This window comes from Acomys russatus, chromosome 12, assembly GCF_903995435.1.
Source record: "Acomys russatus chromosome 12, mAcoRus1.1, whole genome shotgun sequence".
Lineage (NCBI taxonomy): Eukaryota > Metazoa > Chordata > Mammalia > Rodentia > Muridae > Acomys > Acomys russatus.
The window spans coordinates 34,276,546-34,287,418 of record NC_067148.1 but is presented as its reverse complement, the minus strand read 5'-3'; the positions used below and the strand labels follow the sequence as shown (position 1 = coordinate 34,287,418).

The window sequence follows — 10,873 nt, the reverse complement described above, 5'->3', positions numbered from 1 at the left end:
CTCTGGCTCCTGAGTGTTGGATTAAATGTGTGCACCACTGTCATGCCTGGCTTGAAAAGACCTATTTCTTTCTTTTTTTAAAAAACATTTTTTGTTTATTTATTTTGTTTACTGTGCATATCAGGTCACATTACAGATGGTTGTGAGCCACTATGTGGTTTCTGGGAATTGAACTCAGGACCTCTGGAAGAGCAGTTGGTGCTTTTAACCACTGAGCCATCTCTCCAGCCCAAAGACCTATTTCTTGATCACAGGAAGTAGAGTTAAAAACTTAAATTTCTTATGAGCTTTTGATGAACATTAATACTTATTTCTAAAGCAAGCTGATACTAAAACCAGATAAAGATCCAGGAAAAAAAAAAAAAGTAAAAGCAAAGCCCTTGAGGAACACTGATCCCATCATGGTAAAAGTCGTAGAGAAGCTAGGAGTGGAAACAGCATGTCTCAGCCTGACAAAGCTATAGCCAGCATCACGCTCAGCAGAGAAAAACTCAAACCATTCCCCTTAAGATAGGAATAACATAGAGTGATTCTCTCTACTCCTGTTTAATACAGTGCTTGAGAACTTAGCTAGAGCAATAAGACAAGAAAGCAAAATACATAGGATACAAATAGGAAAAGAATTCCAAGTATCTCTATTTGTAGATAATATGAATCTAGCCTAAGAGACTATAAAGACTCCACAAAAACTACTCTCAGAGCTAATAACCACTTTCAGCAAAGTAGTAGGATACAAAACACACAAAATTCAGAGGTTACCTCGTATATGTCAATAACAAACATACTGAAAAAGAAATCGTGGAAACAATCCCATTCACAGTACACACAAACACACACAAACACACACACACACACACACACACACCCCTAGGAATAAATGTAACCAAGGAAATAAAAGACTTCTACAATGTAAACTTTAAGAACCTGAAGAATGGCCAGGCGGAGGTGGCACACATCTTTAATCCCAGCACTCTGAAGGCAGAGGCAGGTGGATTGCTGTGAGTTCGAGGCCAACCTGGTCTACAAAGCGAGTTCAGGACAGCCAAGGCTATGCAGAGAAACCCTGACTCAAAAACAAAAACAAAACAAAAAACAAACAAACAAAAAGACATTGAAGAATGAAACCGAGGACAGCACTGCAAGTTGGAAAGACCACTTATGTTCATGGCTCAGAAGAATTAATATTATGAAAATGGCCATCCTATCCAAAGCAATCTACAAATTCAATCCAATCCCAACAAAAATTCCTCAGCTACTCTTCAAAGAAATGGGAAAAATATTGAAATTTATATGGAGGCACAAAACAGCAAAGATAGCCAAAGCAACCTTGAATGTTGCCAGAGGTATCACCATACCTGATTTCAAGTTACCCTACAGAGGATGGCAATAGAAACAGCACAACAATGGCAACAGAAGACACACAGGGAACAGTGGAGCACGGCACACAAACCTAAGTGTAGGCAAGTCCAGCTGCTGACAAAGATGTCAAAAGTATATACTTGGGAAAAGATAGCATCTTCAACAGATGGTGCTGGGGAAGCTGTATAAGAGACTAAACCTATACCGGGTGTGGTGATGCACTAGGGAGGCAGAGGCAGGTGGATCTCTGTGAGTTCGAGGCCAGCCTGGTCTACAAAGTGAGTCCAGGACAGCCAACGCTACACAGAGAAACTCTGTCTCAGAAAGAGAGAGGGGGCGGCAGGGGGACTGAGACTAAAACTAGATCCATATCTCTGACCCTGCACAAAACCAAACTCCAAGTGGATCAAGCTCCTCAATATAAGATCTGATATCCTGAAGCTCCCAGAGTAAAAGGGAGTACACTCCAACACATGAGTGTGGTTAAGGATTAGGACCTTGGTAGCACAGGAAATAAGATCAAAATCCCACAAACGTGATCCCATAAAACTAAAAAGCTGCTTCTGTTCAGCAAAGAAAACTGCCAATCAAGTGTAGAGGTGGCACACAGGATGGAGAAAACCTTTGTCGACTGTACATCTGACAGAGGCTTAATGTCTAGAATACACAAAGAAGGAAGAGGAGGAGGAGGCGGGGAGGAGGAAAAGCTAAAACCAAAATTGAAACAACCCACCTGAACAGATCTTGACACCTAAAAAGTGGTCAGCATCCTCAGTCATCAGGGAAATGCAGATTAAAGCTATTTCAAACTTCTACCTCACCTCACGTCAATGTGGCCATCAATGTTGCTAATTACAATTAACAACTAGGCTGGAATTAGTGTGGTGGAGAAACCATTACACACTGGTGTTGGTGGTAATGTAAACTAGTGAACCCACTTTGGAAAACAGTGTAGAGGTTTCCTGAAAGAGGAAGGGGCAGGGGGAAGCGCGCACACACACACACACACACACACACACAGAGAGAGAGAGAGAGAGAGAGAGAGAGAGAGAGAGAGAGAGAGAGAGAGAGAGAGAGAATGAATTAGAAGCTGGACTACCGTATGCCCCAGCCAGCGATACAACTCCCGCACATATACCCAAAAGATGCTGTATCCAATTACAGCGATCCTTATACACCCATTCATTGTTGCTGTACTCAGAAATACCAGAAGAAGACAGGCATGGTGCCGCACGCCTTTAATCCCAGCACTCAGGAGGTAGAGGCAAGCAGATCGATAACTTCAAGGCCAGCCTGGTCTAAAATGGGAGCCCAGGACAGCCAAGGCTACACAGAGAAACCCTGTGGGGGTGAGATGGGGGGCTGGGGGTTGGGGAACCTCCAGAGGATGGAATAAACATATATGTTCATTAACAAATACGATGATGAAAGTACGGTACTATATGAGTTACTTTTCTGTTGCTGTGATAAAATTCCACATTATTTGGGGCTTACATAGGGTCTATCACCATTATGGCAGAAAGGCATGGAGGTAAACGCATGGCTGAGGCAGGAAGCTGAGAGGTCACATCTTGAGCCACAAGCACAAAGAGAAAGCAAACTGCAAATGGCAACAGGCGCCACCCTAATGAGTTAGTTCCTGCAGCAAGGCCACACCCCCTAAACTTCACTAGAGGCAACAAACCAAAGTTTCAAAAGGACAGAGTGAACAGGGCACAAGACCAGCAGGTGGTCTCACCGATCCTCACAGATCCTCACCGATCCCAGGACCATGTCAAATCAAGTAGACAAAAGCTTACTTGATCCCTATAGCTGAACCGGCTGCTTTCAATCTATTGCTATTGCGTAAGCATTTTAAAGTACATGTTGTCCACAGGGATTTTCACACACTGGTTTTTTTCCTCCGTGTAAAAACAATGCTGAGATTAAGACACAATGCTTCTAAGACTCAGGTGGTAATGTTTATCAATAAATAGAGAACTTGTATGTAAGTCTGCCTAGGTCTTAAAATATTACACCCCATAATGTGCCAAAAAAAAAAAAAATTACAGAATATCAGAAAAAGAACCGCCCAAATAAACACTGTCCAGTCCAGTTAAAGGTGCTGAAGGGGATATGCATAGGACAAGAATCAAAACATTAACTTGGCAGTTAAGTTTGCTGAAACATCTATTTTCAGTTTTGAGATGCCTGGGCTGAATAAAATCAGGCTCGTCTCTGTTGTCTTTGTTTTTTACGTCAGTGTCTCACTAAGTACTACATCCCTTGCCCTGTGCCTCCAGTGTGGTTGGGGTGGGAGGGGTGGATTACAGGCCTGTGCCAACACTTTAAAGCCTCATTTACATAAAAAGGAAGAACTATAAAAGAAAGGAACCACTAGCGCACCCAGGCCCTGGGAGCTGGAGACTAAGTACATGGTCTGGGCTCGGCACAGGCCTCACTCCATAAATGCTGACTCAGACTCCGTTTCAACAAGATCTTTGGCCATTATGCTCATAAAAGTTTAAGACACCCGTGGTAAGAAATGTATAGCTCCTGACTCATCGACCATTTTCCAATAGCCTCTGAGAACATCAGATACTCAGAGTATTGGGCTGACTAGAAAAGCATTCCTACCTTAAAAGTCCTTGGAACTTTCCCAAGTCTCGCCAGGATGGGGAAGCGTGACCACAGCACTTTACTGTATCTCACAACAATGTGCTAATTAGCTCGTTTAAATGTCCTGTCACCCTAATTAACGAAGCTTTGAGCTTCCAGTTTTGCTTTATCCAATGAATGGATTTTAGGACAGGTAAAACTTTTGATCTCAGCATAAACACGCCTTAATAGTGTCTAAAGCTCTATGTTTAATTAGTTTAAGGATTTGCTAATAAATCTACAGCTAATTTATCAGACCGGGCCCTCGCCGGGACGCTGGAGTAAGAATTACTACTGTAGCTCCAGTCTTCCGGTACGCGCCCCCGTAGTCCCAAGTTCACTGTGAGATGGCAGTCCCCAGCCTCAGTTCCAACTGGGCTAAAGGTTGTTGCTACTTAGTGGCAGCGCGCCCCAGGGGTGACCGTCCCCGCCCCCGCTTCAGGGCAACGCTTTGAAAGCCAGATCACTGGACAAGCTGTAGGACGCGGGGCAGGGCGGGCCTGTGGCTGTGGCCCGAGCGAGCATTCGACGGAGCCTTGCCTTTGGGGGCGCGGCGGCCCGTGGTGGGGAAGCGGGGATGATACCCCGAGTTCTCCACGCCACAGCAGGGCAGCCCGGGGTCCCGGAAAGAAGGCCCCGTTCCTTAGCTGCATCGGCCCGGCTTGACGGCCGTACCGCGCTACAACCCATCCCCGGGACCCCGGCTGCCCGCACCCTAAGCTGGACCTGCACTCACCGGGCAGAGGGCGGCGGGCATGGCGCGGAGCGGGCGCCCAGGACGCGCAGGGAGCGGAGGAGCAGGCGCGCAGCCATGGCGGGACGAAGGGCAGCGGACGGGACTCCCAGGCTCCGCAGCGGACGAAGGCGGGCGGCGGGGCGGCCGGGCGGCGGGGCGGGCCTCGGGGACAGCCAACTGCGGGCGGGCCGCAGGGCGGTGCCGCCAGCTCGGGCGGGGTTTGCGCCGGGCCCTGCGCATCCCCGACTAGCGCCTTCCCCCCCCCCCCCCCCCCCAACACACACCCCGTGCGCCCTCCCCGCCCCACCGCCGGGCTGAGCGAGGGAGAGTCGGGAGTGGAGCAGCGCAACGCACCCGAACGCCCCGCGCTGAAGTGTGCATGAAATCCATTTTCTAACTTTGGAAGGCTCACTCCATGCTGTCTGAATACTCTCTGTAAAGGATTGTGCTTTCTTTTCTTTTCTTTCTTTCTTTCTTTCTTTTTTTTTTTCTTTTTTCTTTTTTTTTTTTTTTTTTTTTTTTTTTTTTTCCTTGCAAAAGTTTGTAGCCACTCTCTGAGGGGGGAAAAAAGAAGAAATATATTTGATACGGAAATAATAGTTGGTTCAGTTCTCTCTCCAGTTGAACTTGAATTCATGTATATGGTCGCTTCCTTTGTTGTGTTTTGTTTTAGTTCAATGACAGCTGTGCTGTTTACGTTTATGAATCTGACGTTTTGTAATGGGGAATACCCGAAGATTTTGAACTCCAAAGGAGTCCAGATTAGATTTCTAAAGAGGCTAAGTCAAGGAGAACAGTCACTGATTCAGAAACAATGAAATAGTGAAAGTGAAAGATATTTTTCCACAGTTATAGTTTAATAAACACCCTCATTTTCCTCTTTTATCTTGGCTCCGTGTTTGTTGTTAACTATGTTGTGATGAACCGAAAGGAAACGTAAATTACACAAATACGTAAAGCCATTTGAGCAGGGCATGGTCCTGAAAGTGAAAGATACGTTTTGTTAGAAATCAACAACCGACCCTAACTGAAAGTAGGACATACAGAAATGTTTAAAAGGAAAGGTTTAGTACTTCATAGAGCCAACAATCTGGGAGGACATTAAGTCTTTTTTTTTTTTAATTTCTTCAAGAATATTTTAGGGGGCTGGAGGGATGGCTCAGTGGTAAGAACACTGACTGCTCTTTCAGGGGTCCTGAGTTCAATTCCCAGCAACCACAGAGTGGCTCTCAGCCATCTATAATGTGATGTAATGTGTACTGTATACATAATAAATAAATCTTTTTTAAAAAGAATATTTCAAATTATATTGTGTGTGTGTGTGTATGTAGGTATGATGTATGTACGACTTGTGTGTGCAGGCATCAGCTGACCTAAAGCACTCTCATTTTGCCTTTCTTCGTTCCTTTTGGTTTGTTTAGTTTTTAGTTGGTTCCCCCACCCACACCCACCCATACCCCATCTTTTTTCATCATTCTAGAAGTGACTTGATCTGGATGAGTTTGGGGTTTTTGTTTGTTTGTTTCCAAATTTCCAAGTGGCAGAATTAATGCAAATTACATGTGCCCTTGATCTTGTTCGATTACATTCCTGCTAAGGCTAATTGGAGCCACACCTGTTCACCTGGTTTCTTTATCCTGAAGTTTCTGTTTCCTTTTATAAAATAAAAACAAACAACTACAAGTAGTGTGTGTGTGTGTGTGTGTGTGTGTGTCTGTGTGTGTGTGTGTGTGTGTGTGTGTGTTTCTGAGGGTAGGATTCCAGACTTGTACATACATGTAACAAACGAGCTTCTAAATGCAGAATCAATTGTTATTACCTCTCATAGTAAAAGAAAACCGCCACACAAGCCATCAGTGAGCTACGGATAATTTATTGAACGCCTTCTCCCAGCTGATCATGATCATGGCCACAGAAAGCACTTGGGAGCCTAACAGTGACATCAACTTGCTTTCAAGGCCGTCTCTCTCTCTCTCTCTCTTTTTTTTTTTTTTTTTAATTAAAAATCCAAATGCAAAAGTAACACATTTTGGCTAACTGTTCAAAGCAATATTACATTTTTGACTCACTAGACAAAGTACTATCAGCTAACCTTTAAGCTGATTGGTTCCAAGTGAGGTAAGTGAGGTGGAGGTTCAGGTCTTCCAGAGTGTAGCCGGAGTGTGGCCAAGAGCAGCGATTGCGTAGAGTCCAAGCTGAGTGTAGCCAAATGTGGAGATAACAGAGCACAAATTATGACACCAGTGACTCATAGTAAAATATAAGGTTAACTTGACCCTTTGGCAGGGCTGACTACTGTCAGCTCTTGAGAGAAAGAGCAGATAGATGGACAGGGAGAGCACATTAACACCAGAGGGAGCAAGACCGCCAGGAGAAGGCATTCTCTTGTTAACACCGGATGACCTTGGTGCTACAAATGGCCTAAGGTTCACAAAATTCTTTGAAGAAATAGACTTAAAAGATAGAAGATATGGAGATTTGACTCACAGTTACAAAGAAGAGCCCCATCAGAGACAGCATTTCCTAGCAACTGACTCACTACATTGGAGATTTAACAAAACAAAACAAACATACAACCCCCTGCCGCCCCCCCCCCCCACTTCCCTGGCAAAATGGTAAACAAAGAGAACAAAGGGAAGTTAAGCCATGGGTAGTCTTGGCACTTTTTTTTTTTTTTGGTAGCCTGTCACAGTTTATTTGGATTAGACCTCCTTATATTAACTGTTTAGGGGGCATTGGGAGGAGAAACTTATAAAAAGTTCCCTAGGTCAACACCCTAGGTCGCTTCCGAGGTGGTAGGGCCCTGTCCAGCTTGGGCTGAATTAAAGATTGCTGTTGTGTTTACAGAGGTTTTGAGTCTTCTGGTTCATTTGGGGTGGGATCTCAAAATCTAGGGGCAGCATTCTGAATAACTACTTCTAGGAAGCAGAGTAGAAAAAGTAAAAAATTTTGAACTTAATTTCACCTTATAAACAGAATGGAAATGGAACACAAAAATGGCTGCAGCTTATGTCAAAGAGCAGGCCTCAACATTAATGTGATATAAAAGGTTAAACAATAACCAAGATTTCACAAACTCCATTTGTATATCCCTTGTAGGAATATGACATATATTACTTGAGAGTTCTATAAAGCATGCCTTTTTAGAGGGTGTGAGACAGTGTTTCTTCATATTACCCAGACTGATGCCACAAACTTCTGTACATTTAAGCAATCCCCCTGCTTCCGTACCTGAGTAAGTAAGACTAATGACATGTCGCGCCAGCAAGAAAGATGCAACCACCAAGTTCTTCTCCAAGCAGTTTACTCAAGCTCTTCATGCAAGCAACTCCCCCGAACCACACCCGTCACGCACTAATAAGGCATACTATCATCCAATCCATTCACGCCACGTCTCGCAACCTCATAGGTCCACGAAGGCGGAACTACCGCAGGCAGTGGGCTATATCCAAATAAGGACTTGTTTGTGTTCTACAGAGGCGGCTCTGGCGGCGTGCCAGGCGCCATCTTAGGATGCGGTCCTGGGGGGGGGGGGTCTCTCCACACTGACATTTTCCACTGTGCCCAGGAAAGGGCGTGCTTTCATTAACTGAAATGTCAGTGGCAGCCAGAACCTTATGTCAATGGATATACCTAAACTGACCATTAAAAAATAATGAAGAGCTGGGCATGGTGGCACATGTCTTTAATCCCAGCACTCAGGAGGCAGAGGCAGGTGGATCAATGTGAGTTCCAGGCCAGCCTGGTCTACAAAGTGAGTCCAGGACAGCCAAGGCTACACAGAGAAAGCCTGTCTTGAGAGAGAAAAAAAAGTTTACATTTGGTGTGATGGGGAATGAAAGGTGCTTATGGCTGAGGAGGGCAAAAAATAATTCATTAATTCATTCCACCAGAAGTATTGCCTTTCTTCTAATTATCAAAGTATAACCTTATGTAAGATAAAATACATGCTTTCAAAGGGGCAGTCATATGCCTGTGAGTGGCAAGGGCTGGAGAGATGGCTCAGTGGTTAAGAGTACTTATTGGGGTTCAATTTCTAGCATCCACATGGTGGCTCCCACTTTCTGTAACTCCAGTTCAAGGAGATCCGAGGTCTTCCACAAGCACTCAACACACAAGTGGTGCACCGACATACATGCACATAAAATAAAATAATAATAATTAGTATTTTTAAGGAAAGTAAGATTAGAACATATAAAAGTATGGTAAAAAGGAGAAAAGTGATGGTGCAAACAAACAGAACAGAGCAGTGGTGATCTTCTTGAGTTACTCCTCCTTTATTAACTTTATTAATGCGAAATAGAAAATGCATCGGAAAGAACATTCTAGACTGAGGCTGAAAAAAAAAAAAAACACTTCTCTTGGAGTTTCTTTAATCATTCTGTGTCTCTGTTTCCTTACTTGTAACATGGAGATATTAATAGCATCTACCTCATACCCTTGTTGTGAAGCTAAAACAAGGCCAAGTATGTAGAGCACTCCTTCCGGGCGCAGTAGGAGACCAGTACACAGCACTGTCATGACTGTGTGTCCTCAACCCGAATCCAAGAGAAAGGTGTGCTCTGCCCAGCTTACCAGGGAAACATAAAAACCGGAGAACCAGACCCTTCTTCTGGGAAGTGTTTGCAAAAGCTGGTCCTGCTAATCCTTCTTCTTCTTCTTCTTCTTCTTCTTCTTCTTCTTCTTCTTCTTCTTCTTCTTTTCTTCTTTTCCTGCACAGTTTGTGTAGTCCTTGTATTGTTTCTAGACCCCAAAGGAGGAAAGCATAGGATACCAATCACTCCTCTTTCTTTTTTGTTCTTTCCATTGGAGGAAAAAAAAAAAAAATAGGCAGATAGTATCAAAGTGTCCCTTAGTAGCACGGTTTAAGGAAATGCTGCCCTTAGTGTCCTTTAACATAGAGTTCATAAACAACTCAGGGGAATTTTAAAGTTGATGTTAAAATAGGCTAAAGGACAAAAGAATTTCATTTGTCCGTAGTCTAAAACCAAGTACTGCTTCTGCCTTGATGTTCTGATCTGGTATAAACAACTGTTGACAATGTTAAACTTTAACCTTTTTATCTTTAGCAGGGGTCAGAACATTCATTCCTCAAGGGACAGAGTAACTTCTAGGCCATGAGGGATACTGGGGTTCCCCACAGACTTGGAATCCTTAAAAGTCACTCAGCTATGAAAATGAAGGAGATAGAATCACCATCAAACAGGTCACACATCAAGAAGGCAGGACTTTTCAGGAATATGGGGCCAATGAATGGGCTAAAGTTCAGAGGTTATCTAACTAAAAGAAAAGCAAGGCAGGTGTGAAGAGAGCAAGGCTCAGCTGGAATCTTCTCTGAGTATGGAAACTACAATAGCTCGCCTGGATTTTCTGAGGCCATATTAAATCAGGGTTGCCTAGAACAGTCCAAGCACCTGGAGGCACGAACTTTAGGGGTCTAGCATATAGTATTTAAGGCATTTCTTACTCAAGACTGAAGAAAAATAGCACCTGTGTCATAAGCTTGTAGGCAAGAGCTGCCCCTAGAGGCATTGCAGGTGTGGCTGCTGTGTTACATGTGTGTAGGAGGCAGAGAGGAGAGAGCTTATGTCTAAGCTCAGTGTTCTGACCTGTGACCATCTGGATGATTGGTAGACTTAACACTCCCTGAAGCAAGCCTGAGGTGAGCAGTGGTCCACCTCTGTACAGGCTCAGAGAGAGGGATTCCCAAGGCAGGAGTGACCCAGAGATGAGTAAAACCTCACCTGGGCCCGAGACAAATACTTGCATGGGACCACATGGGTGAGCAGCGGGAGAGCCCAAAATGATCACCAGTCTAGTGCCTTGAAGGCCTGGGGGGAGGGGCAGGGCAGACCAGGCCCAAGATGCCTCTGCCAGGTGCCATAAAGTATGCACAGAGCATAGTACCCCTAACACCACACCTGAGATGATCCCAGACACTCAGAGACCCTGGGTGTCACAAAGAGGAGCAAATAAGTAGTGGGGAAATGGAAGGTGAGGGGGAAGAGAAAAGAAACAGAAGGATGAAGGCACAATAAAGAGAAGAAGAGCTGGAGACTCAAGAATAGCGAGGAACAGCTTGATGTTAGTAGTTGTATCCAGTGATATCACCTGGGACCATGGTGGGATCCTGGCCTGTGC

General features: G+C 44.5%; 1 non-coding gene across 1 annotated transcript; it reads left to right on the top strand.

Annotated features, from left to right (window-relative positions):
• Positions 1–10,247: 10,247 nt before the first annotated feature.
• Positions 10,248–10,376, top strand: LOC127196784 (small nucleolar RNA SNORA17). The gene has a single exon (XR_007831551.1). It is a non-coding gene; the product is annotated as a small nucleolar RNA SNORA17 (small nucleolar RNA).
• Positions 10,377–10,873: the final 497 nt, after the last annotated feature.